This window comes from Myotis nattereri (genome assembly GCF_964212035.1).
Source record: "Myotis nattereri genome assembly, chromosome: X".
Taxonomy (NCBI): Eukaryota; Metazoa; Chordata; class Mammalia; order Chiroptera; family Vespertilionidae; genus Myotis; species Myotis nattereri.
In genome coordinates, this window is record NC_138078.1 from 116610592 (window position 1) to 116622543 (window position 11952).

The 11952-nt window shown below is 36.9% G+C and overlaps 1 pseudogene across 1 annotated transcript; it reads left to right on the forward strand.

The window, feature by feature from the left end:
• The first annotated feature begins 10754 nt into the window (after positions 1-10754).
• Positions 10755-11099, forward strand: LOC308511434 (type III endosome membrane protein TEMP-like; annotated as a pseudogene). The gene has a single exon. The product of its transcript is annotated as a type III endosome membrane protein TEMP-like (transcript).
• Positions 11100-11952: the final 853 nt, after the last annotated feature.

An 11952-nucleotide genomic window follows, 5' to 3' on the forward strand; every position in this document is an offset into this window, starting at 1 on the left:
AGTGCAGAGTGACTTTGGGGGAGATTAGTAGTATCCCAAATTGTCTAGTTTGTTTCACTGAGATACAGTGGAAAAAGGAAAACTGGAAAAGAAGGTTGGTATCAAATCATGTTGAAATTGGAGTGCTATGTTTTAGAATTTGGATTTTATTTTATAGGACTTGAGTGCTTTTTATAAATTATGTTTTTTTCAGAGGATGTACTGTACTTTAGAAAAATTACTGGAGAAACAGTTGTGTAACATGGATGGAAAGGAGAGAGAATATTAGACTGAATTTTAGATACTATTGAAAAATTATAAGCAAAAGCTAGTGAGGGCCAGAACTAAGGGTTGCAACACAAATGAAAATGGAAAATAGATACAAGAGATACTACAGTGGTAGATTTTTTCTTTATTTTTTAATTTTTCTTTATTGTTGTAAGTATTACAGATATCCGCTTTGTTTGTTTGTTTTCCCATTGACCCCTTCACCCCACACCCATCTCTCCCAGGCTGTCACCACTCTATTAATCTGTGTCCATGGGCTATGCCCAGGTTAATCACTCCCAACCCCACCACCCCCACCTTCCCTCTGAAAGTTGTCAGTCTGTTCCATGCTTCTATGTCTCTGGATCTATTTTGTTCATCAGTTTATTTTGTTCATTGGATTCTACATATGAGTGAGATCATGTGATATTTATCTTTCTCTGAATGGCTTATTTTGCTTAGCATAATATTCTCTAGGTCACTCCATGCTGCTTAGTATTCCATGGTATAAATGTACCACAGGTTTTTATCTACTCATCTACTGATGGGCACTTAGGTTGTTTCCAGATCTTAGCTATTGTAAATTGTGCTGCTATGAACATAAGGGTGCACATACTCTTTCTGATTGGTGTTTTGGGTTTCTTAGGATATATTCCTAGAAGTGGGATCACTGAGTCAGTTGGTTATTCAGGTTGATTGTTCTATATTTTAGCTGTAATTCTATTTTAGTCCTGAGAAGAGATGAGTGTAACTTCCACCGATTCTATTACCATCTTGGATGCCAATGAACTCTTGATTGAACTGACCTGACACTCAACTAAAGTCTCCTGATTCACCAAACTAGAAAAATTATAAAATTTCTAAGGAACCACAAAATACCCAGAATAACCAAAGCAATATTGAGAAACAACAACCTGGAAGTATCACACTTTCTGATTCCAACTGTATTGTACACATATTATTAATCAAAAGCAAGGATATGCATTTCGGAAAATACAACTCTTCAATAAATGTTGAGAAACTCCTAGAAGAAAACAGGCCATAAATTCTTTGACATCAGTCTTAGCAATATGATTTTTTTATCTTTTTCCTTAGGCAAAAGGCAACAAACTTAAAAACAAGCAAATGGGACTATATCAAACTAAACAATATTTTTGAAGAGTGATGGAAACCATCAACAACAGAAAAAGAACTCATACAACTCAATATCAATGAAAAATTCTACTTAAAAATGGGCAGAGGACTTGAATAGACATTTTTCTAAACAAGACATGCAGATGGCCAACAGACACATGAAAAGATGTTGAACATCACTAATCATCAGATAAATGCAAATCAAAACCACTATGAGATATTGCCTCACATCTGTCAGAATGGCTATTATCAAAAAGATGACAAGTGTTGGTAAGGATGTGAAGAAAAGAGAATCCTTATTCACTGCTAATGGGATTGTAATTTGGTGCAGCCACTATAGGAAAGAGTATGGAGGTTCCTTAAAAAATAAAAATTGCATTATAATCCAACAATTCTACTTTTGAGTGTTTATCTGAAGAAATTGAAAACACTAATTTGAAAAGATATGTGCACCCCTATGTTCATTGCAGCATTTATAATAACCAAGATATGGAAATAACTTAAATTTCCATCGAAAATGAATGGATGAAGAAGATGTGTGTATATATACATTATATACACACACATCTTTATGTAAAATAGAATGTTACTCAGCCATAAAAAATAATAAAATCTTGCCATCTGTGACAACATAGATGGATCTATAAGTTATTTTACCAGGTGAAATAAGTCAAACAAAGACAAATACAGTATTATTTCACTTATATATGAAATCTAAAAAAATCACACAAAATAAATAAGCAAACAAAACAAAATAGAAACAGAATCATAGACACAGAAAAATATTAGTGATTGCTGGAGGGGAGGGGGTTGGGAGATGAGTAAAGGGAATTAATAGGTACAATTTCCAGTTAGAAAATAATTAAGTCATGAGATGGGAATATAGTTGATAATATTGTGACAACTTTGTATGGTGACAGATAATTATAAATGTATATAAATGCCAAATAATTATGTTGTAAAACTAAAACTAATATAATATTGTATTGCAACTGCACTTTAAAAAATAAAGCCTCATGAGATCTCCTGAACAAGGATTATTTTCCATCCGGAAACTAATAGCCTATAATACTAAACCCTAAGGGAAACCTTTCCAAGTTCTTCAGAGGCTCCATTTCACACACTGGGAATTTTTTATAGATTTACCATTAGCTACATAAATTTAAATCAGTTATTCATTGGGAATCCTTTCCTTCTTCAACCTTATTCAGACTTGATAGACACAATCTGTGAAATCTTCTTTTATTATGAGTAAACACTAAAGTTCTTCTGATGGTTCTGTGTGATTTATGTATGGCTATACTAATAAGTCATGTAAGACAATAAAGTCTATACCACTTAAAGAATGATTCATAAACTGTCATATTGTATGTGACATTTATCAAGAGAATACCACTATTATGCCCTAACCGGTTTGGCTCAGTGGATAGAGCATCAGCCTGCGGACTCAAGGGTCCCAGGTTCGATTCCAGTCAAGGGCATGTACCTTGGTTGCGGGCACATCCTCAGTAGGGAGTGTGCAGGAGGCAGCTGATCGATGTTTCTCTCTCATCAATGTTTCTAACTCTCTATCCCTCTCCCTTCCTATCTGTAAAAAAATCAATAAAGTATTTAAAAAAGAGAGAATACCACTATTTTGTCACCTTGTTTCTAAATGCATAAATGAATTTCAGATAACATTTATCAGAAATGAAAAGTAATAGGCTAATGGTAGCTGAGACTACCACTTTATAGTTGAGCACAAGGAATGAGAAAACCTCAACAAAAAGTGTATCGTAACAGTGGGGGCATTTTTTATCAAAGCAGACAATTAGATTAGGATAAAAAAAGAATAAATTTACTATTGTCTTGATTTCTGGAGTAAAAACCCAAAAATATGACACACACATTATTAAATTAATATGATCAAGTGTTAGTGTCTGGCTGGGTTTAGAGGTGGGGAATGTATTACAAACTTAAATGCCTTTCTCCAAGAACACATGTTCTTTCTGCAGTATAATGATATACTGTCTCATTTTTGTCCCTAAAATGTAAAATCCTCTATACTAGATGGAGATAGGCTTAAAACTAAATTTAATCCCATGAAAACAAGAAAGCTAAGATATGACAATATTTAGGGGCTTTGTGTGGGGAAAGTGGCTGAGAAAAATGAACAGAGAATTCTATCTTTACTTAAATTTGGCGAACCCAAATCTTCTTGACTTTTGAGTCTCCAGTTATTGTTTGATTCTTTGAAAGTCCTCTTCATTTACTCCTAAAATTAATTATGATTTTTTAAATTTCTTTATTGATTAAGGTATTACATATGTGTCCTTATCACCCCATTACCCACCCACCGCCCCCCCCTTCATGCCTTCATCCCCCTGGTGTGTGTGTCCATTGGTTAGGCTTATATGCATGCATACAAGTCCTTTGGTTGATCTCTCCTCCTTACCCCCACCCTCCCCTGCCTTCCCTCTGAGGTTTGATGGTCTGTTCGATGCTTCTCTGTCTCTGGATTTGTTTTGGTTGATCAGTTTATGTTGTTCATTATATTCCATAAATGAGTGAGATCATACGATATTTCTCTTTCTCTGACTGGCTTATTTCACTTAGCATAATGCTCTCCAGTTCCACTCATGCTGTTGCAAATGGTAAGAATTCCTTCTTTTTTAATATTATGCTGCAGGAAAAATAAATAAATAAATAAATTCTGATTTGAGAATGTTTTAAGAACCTCATAACACACCTTGACCCTGTAGACATTTTTTATACATTGCAAAAACCGTTTTTAGGAATCCCTACATTATTCACTGACCCCTTAAGCAGGAATATCTTTGAGCTCTTAGACCTTGTAGCCAGAATTTCTCCAAATATGGGAACAAGGGAAATATACAGTTCATTTTCCTGAAAATGTTCATTCTCTGGGGTTAGTGTATAGCACCTTCCAGAACCCCATTTGTCGTACTGGCAGCTAACAGATTCCTTTTGAGTTGGTAGGGGCACCTATAATAGATTTCACTTGCCACTCCCTTCTCTATTTCCCTGTAACTATATCAGAATTGAGCATTAACCAGACAGAAGTTCGCCATCAAGAGAAATGAGATGCAACATTGGGGTTCTCATACTTGTTCTCAGTGAGGCAATTGTCAGTGTCAGATATGGGATACAGAGAGGTAAGGGCTTACAAGTCACCTAAAAACCAGTATGAGAGATCAGGGAAGAAGAAAGTTATTTTCTATCAGGGCTCAGGTTTGGGGAAAGATGAGGCAGCGAATACTGTAGAGAACAGCCCTGTGAGCCTACAGTGAGGAGGAAAACGTTTCCTATTGTCTCTCCCAAGAAGAGGAATTTAATTACAGACACATTTTTATAATGAAATCACACTTATTTGGGATAAGAAAAAAAGAAATAGAAGAGAACCTATTTCTCATATCCTAGCTGAATTCTCTGACTGGGAAAAAAATCACATTAAATATAAAATCTATTTTGAAACAATATTAGGGATGTCAAATTGCCATAAGCAAAAACTACATAGTTAAAATAAAAACTGCAGGCAGTTTTAAACATATAATAAGCTGAACCTTCTTCTTGTGATATAATGCCATTAAGAGAATTATGAATTCAAATCTCTCTCTCTCTCTCTCTCTCTCTCTCTCTCTCTCTCTCTAATAGGATCCCCAATCTTCACCTCTTCAGGAATTATATATTATATTGTAAAATAAAACTCCAGCAGCAGCCATACAGGTGAAAGGCTAGACAATTCACACTGACATTCAAATTAAAAATAAATACAAATATCCCATCCCAAGGATAATTGGACATCTCATTTTGGGAGGTTTTACAGGGTGAGAGGGAGTGAATAGCAGCATATTCACTTTCAAGTCATTCTAAATATAACCTCAATAGTTCCAATATCAGAAAAAAATTTAAAAGTGACATACTGATGAATTTTCACAGGAGGCAATCAGGAAGGTGACAATATTTACAATGATGATGCCAATGCCTAAGGCACAATATTCAAAATAAAGAAGCACCCTGGGCTCTTGATTGTGTAGGTGGACTCTGGGCTGACCCCTCTCACAAGAATACATCAAACGTACATCTATATTTAGAGCAAATCCTCTTGAGAGACAGCTGTGAGTCAATTGAACAGCCTCTGCACAAACAAGCAAGTGCCACATAGAAAAAGCTGGGGAGTCATGACAGCTCTCCTGGAGCTGAGGGAACAGCTCGGGACCAGAGGAATGGGTGAGTGCCATAGATGACTTTCCTCTGAGCCTGGATAGCAGCCTGGGCTCTATTCATGTTCTCTGGTTAACCTGCAGGGTGTTGCAGCACCTTCCCAGCCACCCGTACTGGAGAAAGACCCAGCAGGAACAGGCTCTTTCACCCAGAGATTGTATAAAAAAACAACAACACCTAACAATAAACTTAACTAAGGAGGTGAAAGACCTCTATTCATGAGTAGCAACCAGTCTATGTGTCTCTCTAACATCTATGTTTCTCTCTCACTTTCTCTCTCTCTCTCTCCCTCCTTTACTTCCTTCCACTCTACCTGAAAAGGAATGGAAAAAAATATATCCTCAGGTGAGGATTAAAAATTAAAAAAAAAATGGGATGGTCATATTATAAGGTAAAAAGGGTCAAATAACTCTTGTACATCTGAAACTAATATAATCAATATAAAATTGTATACCAACTATACTTTAATAAAAATAAATTAAAAACAAATCAAATGCCCAGCCAGCATGGCTCAGTGATTGAGCATCAATCTATGAACCAGGAGGTCACAGTTAGATTTAGGGTCAGGGCACATGCCCGGTTGCAGGCTCGATCCGGGGGTGGGGGGAAGGGTGGTTGCAGGAGGTAGCCTATCAATAATTCTCATCATTGATGTTTCTATTTCTCTATCGCTCTCCTTTCTTCTCTGAAATAAAAATGTATTTAAAAAATAAAAAATCAACAACAAAACAGGAAGGACCTGACAGAACCATGCAATCTTGCTGACTAATCCATGGGTTCCCTGACAACTGCTTCACTTTTGGAACAAAGAATAATCAAGACAGAAACATGAAAATCTAATAGAAACAGGTAGCACTTTAAAAAGGCCCTAAATTTGACATAAAGCTAGGAACAGATAACCTTATAGTCTTCTGTGAGACTGATCCTTCATACATCAGTGGAACAGCATAGATGGATGGATTAAGGGAGCAACAAACCCCACCACTACAACCTTGCTCATCTGGGCTATATATGTAAGGCCCATCTATCTGTGGGAGGATGGGTTGGAAATCTCACCACTGGAGACTATAATTAATCATCAACCTTAGTATGAATGTGTTTAATGTTATTCACTGCCAGTCAATTGCAAAACAGGAATAAATTTATAATCTCTAAACATTCTTCCTAGATTATCATATTTAATTCCAAAATTTAAAATAGGCTATATGCCAATGATTTTCCAAATTTTTATCTCAAGCTCTAACATTGCTCCTAAGATCCCAGTTTATATGTACAACTGTTTTTTGGGGGATTTTTGACAACTCTATTTGGATCTTAAATGTAACATGTCCACCATCTACCTAGTTACTCAGGCTAAATAAGTTAAGAAACATCCTTGGTCCTTCTACATTTCTAATCTTCATTCCTTCTAGTTCATCATAAAATGCTGTTGGCTCTTCTTCAGAATATATCTTAAATCCATCTACTGTATTTTTCCATGTATAAGATGCCCCCATGTATAAGATGGCCCCCACTTTTCCAAACCAAAATTTAAAAAATCAATATTTTAAACATTTTGCTGGTTTTCCCCTTATGGCCTTCTTCTTCTTTTTTGGCATCTTAAGGAGTTGTTCTTCCTGTTTTCTCCACTGTCTGATCATACACTCAGTGGGAAGGGGTTCAAATTGTCTCTTTGCAGCTCTATTTCCATGCCCGTTTACATAGCTGATTACATTCAGTTTGAATTTTGCAGAGTAAGACAATTGCTTACTGGTATTTATCTTTTTTTTTTTTTTACATCTTTATAGGCTCAGAACGCTCCAGTCCCTGTTGCATCTGTGCACTCTCTACCTCCAATTACGACATCAGCTGACGTCAGTAAAAATAAGGCTCATGATTGGAGGAAGCCTGTTTGATAAGGGATGGGCAGCTAGGCACCATGCAGCTCCCTCCAAGGCTGACTTCCATGTATAAGATGCCCCTCAATTTTCAGTCTAATGATTTTAGAAAAAAAATAGCCACTGTCATATTTAACCTCTATCATTGCAATAGCCTCCTACATATCTCCCTGCTCCCACTGTTGCCCTTCTACAGTACATTTTCTACCCAACAGCCAGAGTGATTTTTTTTAAGTAAAATAGATTCTTTCACTACTATGATTAAAAATCTTCCAATGTCAGCCCATTATGCCAAGAATAAACTCCAAACTCTCAACTATGGCCAACAATAACCTTGTTTGACCAACCCATACTCTCCTTATTTTATTCTTTGAATATGCAAATATTATTTCCAACTCGGGACCTAGTATGCACTTGGTATTATCTCTACCTGTAGCATTTAGATTTTTGCAAGCATAGTTCCTGGTCTGTAAGATTGCAAGTAAGTGACTCATAATCAGAGAGTCCTTTCCTGGTCACCTAATTTAAGTAGTGTCCTAATCACTCTTAATCATATTCCCATTATTTATAGCATGTATTACTAACTTATTTTTTTATTTCTTCATTGTTTTACTTGTTCTAATTCCTGCTCCAAAATGAGAACATGTTTCATGAAAGCAAAGATCTTATTTGCCTCATTCACTACTTTAACCTCTAGAACATAGAACAGTGCCTTGAAAAATGTAGACACCTAATAATTGAGTGAAATATGATAACATATGCCCTCTTTTACCTCCTAATTTAATATTATGCCCTCCAGATCATTCACTATTCCATTAACACCTTGCTTCATAGTATTTATCATTGGCTGGAAATATCACAATTATTTCTTTTTTAAAAATTTGTCTATCTCCCACAACTAAAATGTACAGACCATGAAAACATGGTTTTATTTATCTTTGAAAATTCAGTACCTATACTTAGATCAGTGACTGACATATGGTAAAAATGCAGAAAATAGCTCGTGGTTAAATAAATGAATTTTGCTAGAAAAGTTGCAGAAACAAATGGTGTCCTTTTTGGTTCACACTCTCCAAAAGCTGTATCCTTGCAAATGAGCCCTGGTAAGGTGTTTGGATAGTATAGCAATAATAACAGTTATAATTATGGAGAGCATAATTATAGCAAACACTGTTATAAGTGTTTTATGTAAATTAACTCAATCTCACAATAACCTTATTGGGGAGGTATTACCAATCAACTCCATTCTAAAGTTTAGGAAAGTTAGGCAAAAAAGGATAACCCTGGCTCATGTGGCTCAGTTGGTTGAGTATCTTCCCATGCACCAAGAAGTCGCTGGTTCAATGCCCAGACAGGGCACTTGTCCCGGATGCAGGCTCAATCCCCAGTAGGGGACGTGAAGGAGGCAGCAGGTCAATGTTTCTCTCATTGATGTTTCTCTCTCACCAATGTTCCTCTCTAAAAACCAATAAAATATATTTTTTAAAAAGATAGGATAAATGTTCAAGTTGGTTTTGCTTTTGTTATTGTTATTGGAGTTGTTACAATTAAGCTCTCTCCCTCATCTTATAGTCCAGAATTTGAACCTAGACTGTTTTGAAAGCTCACCATCTTAAGTGACATACTGCAATGTTTTTAAGATGGGAATTTGAAGAGATAACTATTCTTTTTTAAAAGTAATTATTTTTGATGTCTTAATTATAGTTTACTTTCAGTATTATTACGTATTGGTTTCAGGTGTACAGCATAGTGATTAGACAATGGTACTTCACAAAGTATCCACTCAGCACCATACATAGTTACCACACCATTATTGACTATATTCCCTATGCTGTACTTTATATCCTCATGAATATTCTGTAACTACTAATTTGTAATTTAAAAAAAATATTGTTGAGGGTATTACATATGTCTCCTTTTTCCCCCATTGACCTCTCCTGGCCCACTCCCATCTCCAGCACAAGCCCTCATCCCCCTACTGTCTGTGTCTATTGGTTATGCTTATATGCATACATGCAAGTTCTTTGGTTGAACTGTTACCCCCTCCCCCTCCTGCCCTCTCTATGAGGTTTAACAGTCTGTTCGATGCTTCTATGTCTCTGGATCTATTTTAATCCCTTTGCCTCTTTCACTGAGTCCCCCAATCCCCCTCCCTTTTGGCAATTACCAGTCAAGTTTTTGTGTCTATGAGTCTGTTTCAGTTTTGTTTGTTCATTTTGTTCTTTAGATTCCACATATAAGTAAATTAATACGGTATTTGTCTTTCTTTGACTGACTTATTTCATTGAGCATAATACCCTCCAGGTCCACAGGTAAGCTTTTGATAAAGGTTTTTGAACAATGCATGGATTCATTCCTATGAGTTGCTAGCTCCAGATCCTTGAGGGAGGAAGATGGTTTTCATCATCTCTAGGTCACCTTTAGGCTTAAGGGCTCCAGAAAAATATTTTTTTCTGAATATATTTATTTCATCCTAGACCAGGGGTGGGCAAATTTTTGACTCGAGGGCCACAATGGGTTCTTAAACTGGACCGGAGGGCCGGAACAAAAGCATGGATGGAGTGTTTGTGTGAACTAATATAAATTCAAAGTAAACATCATTACATAAAAGGGTACAGTCTTTTTTTGTTTGTTTGTTTTATTCATTTCAAATGGGCCGGATCTGGCCCACGGGCCATAGTTTGCCCACGGCTGTCCTAGACCCTTAGGATGCACTTGATTCTGACCATCAGTGAAAAGAAATTTGAGATACTACCAGTGAAAACTGATGTCATTGTTTCCCCATATTCTGAGAAATTGTCAATGTGTTCTCTATCATTTATCTCATAAAAGGGGGCCCCTTTATCCTAGCACCACCAATTTCAACTTCATTTCTGGGTGACTTTAGAGGAAAGTCATTCTTTCTAGAGGCAAGCAATCTCTATATCATTAGTACAAAGCAATCCTTAGTATAATGGGCTTTAATTGCCTTTAATTATTTTATATCTGAAATACCATACATTACAGAACATTTAGAACCATAATAATAAAATATCTTATTATAGTGGCTTACTGAAGTACTACACTCAGCTTTAATTTCTGAGAATCACTCTGAGGCCTAGCATGCCTGTAATCATTTTAATCTTTTGGTAAAAGTTGAAGGTGTGGCTTCCTCCATGGACTGTGCACAGTTCCTACAGGATCTGGGCCCCAGGGCTGCCTATCACCTGGGATCTGCTTGGAGCCAGGGCTCTTCTGGCCAAGCCAAGGCTCACAGTGTCTTCCAGCTACTCCATGAGTGACACAAACCCCCAAACCATTGTGGGACCCTCGGAGCTCCCCAAGGTATCAGCCATGATCCCTGGGCCAGGCTCTGGGGCCCGGGCATGGCCTGTGCTGGTGGCGGTTGTGCTGGGAGCTGTGGTCCTCTCTCTCCTCATTGCACTTGCTGCCAAATGCCACCTCTGACGCAAATACCGCCTCAGCTATCAGCATAGCCCACTGCCCTGGACAAGGAAGGGGATCTGTCTGGAGGCCGGTGAAGATGAGGATGATGATGGTTTCATGGAGGACAATTACATTCAGCCTGGGGCCAGCGAGCTGGGGACAGAAGGTAGCAGGCACCATTTCTCCCTCTGAGACCTGACCTTTGGACACCCCTTGCCTGACAGCTTAAGAATTGTAAATACTACAATGAACTCAGGGATGGAGGTGGCTAGGATATAAGGGCTGATCAGGGATTGAGCAATTTTTCCATCCCTGACACAAGCCACCAAAGTGACAATGCCCCTCTCTTGCTCAATAACTCTCAATGGCTCCCTGCTATTCTCAGGATAAAGCCTACCAAGGACCTGACTATGGAAATGAGGCCTCTGTCAGCCTCTTGGTTTGCATTCTCCCTAATTAACTAGTTATTATTATATACCAGTTGGTAACATTTTAGCAGATGAAAACCAGTGTGCCAAGTTTCTTATTGAATTTTTTTCCTATCAATACAGTGGGTAATCTAAATAGCTACAATATATTCTGTTTTTCACAGGTATTAATAAATCTATTTTTATTTCAAATAAAAAAAAAGAAGTTGAAGGTGCAATGAGGCACTGAATAGAAAACCAAATATATAAACTTTTTAAATTAATTCCTATTAAGGTCTGGGGTTTTATCTCTATTCTCATCTGCTTGAGTTATAAAATTTAGTCAATTAATTAAACACTCACATGGTAAACTACCTTTAAATTTAATATTTTTATATTTCAACATTAAAATAATTATATTTCTATCCTAAGGTATCCCAGAAGCTAGTGAAAGCAAAAAAATAACAGCTCCATTACTATTAATCCTCACGTGTAGGTGGACTATTGATTTGAATGCTACTGATTTTAGACAGATTTTAGAGGAAGATTGATTTTTTTTTAATCCAAGGCTAGAATCTATCTCCCTAAAGCCTATTAGCCTATGTCTCAGCAAAATGCTCGTTAAGCAATGAGGATTG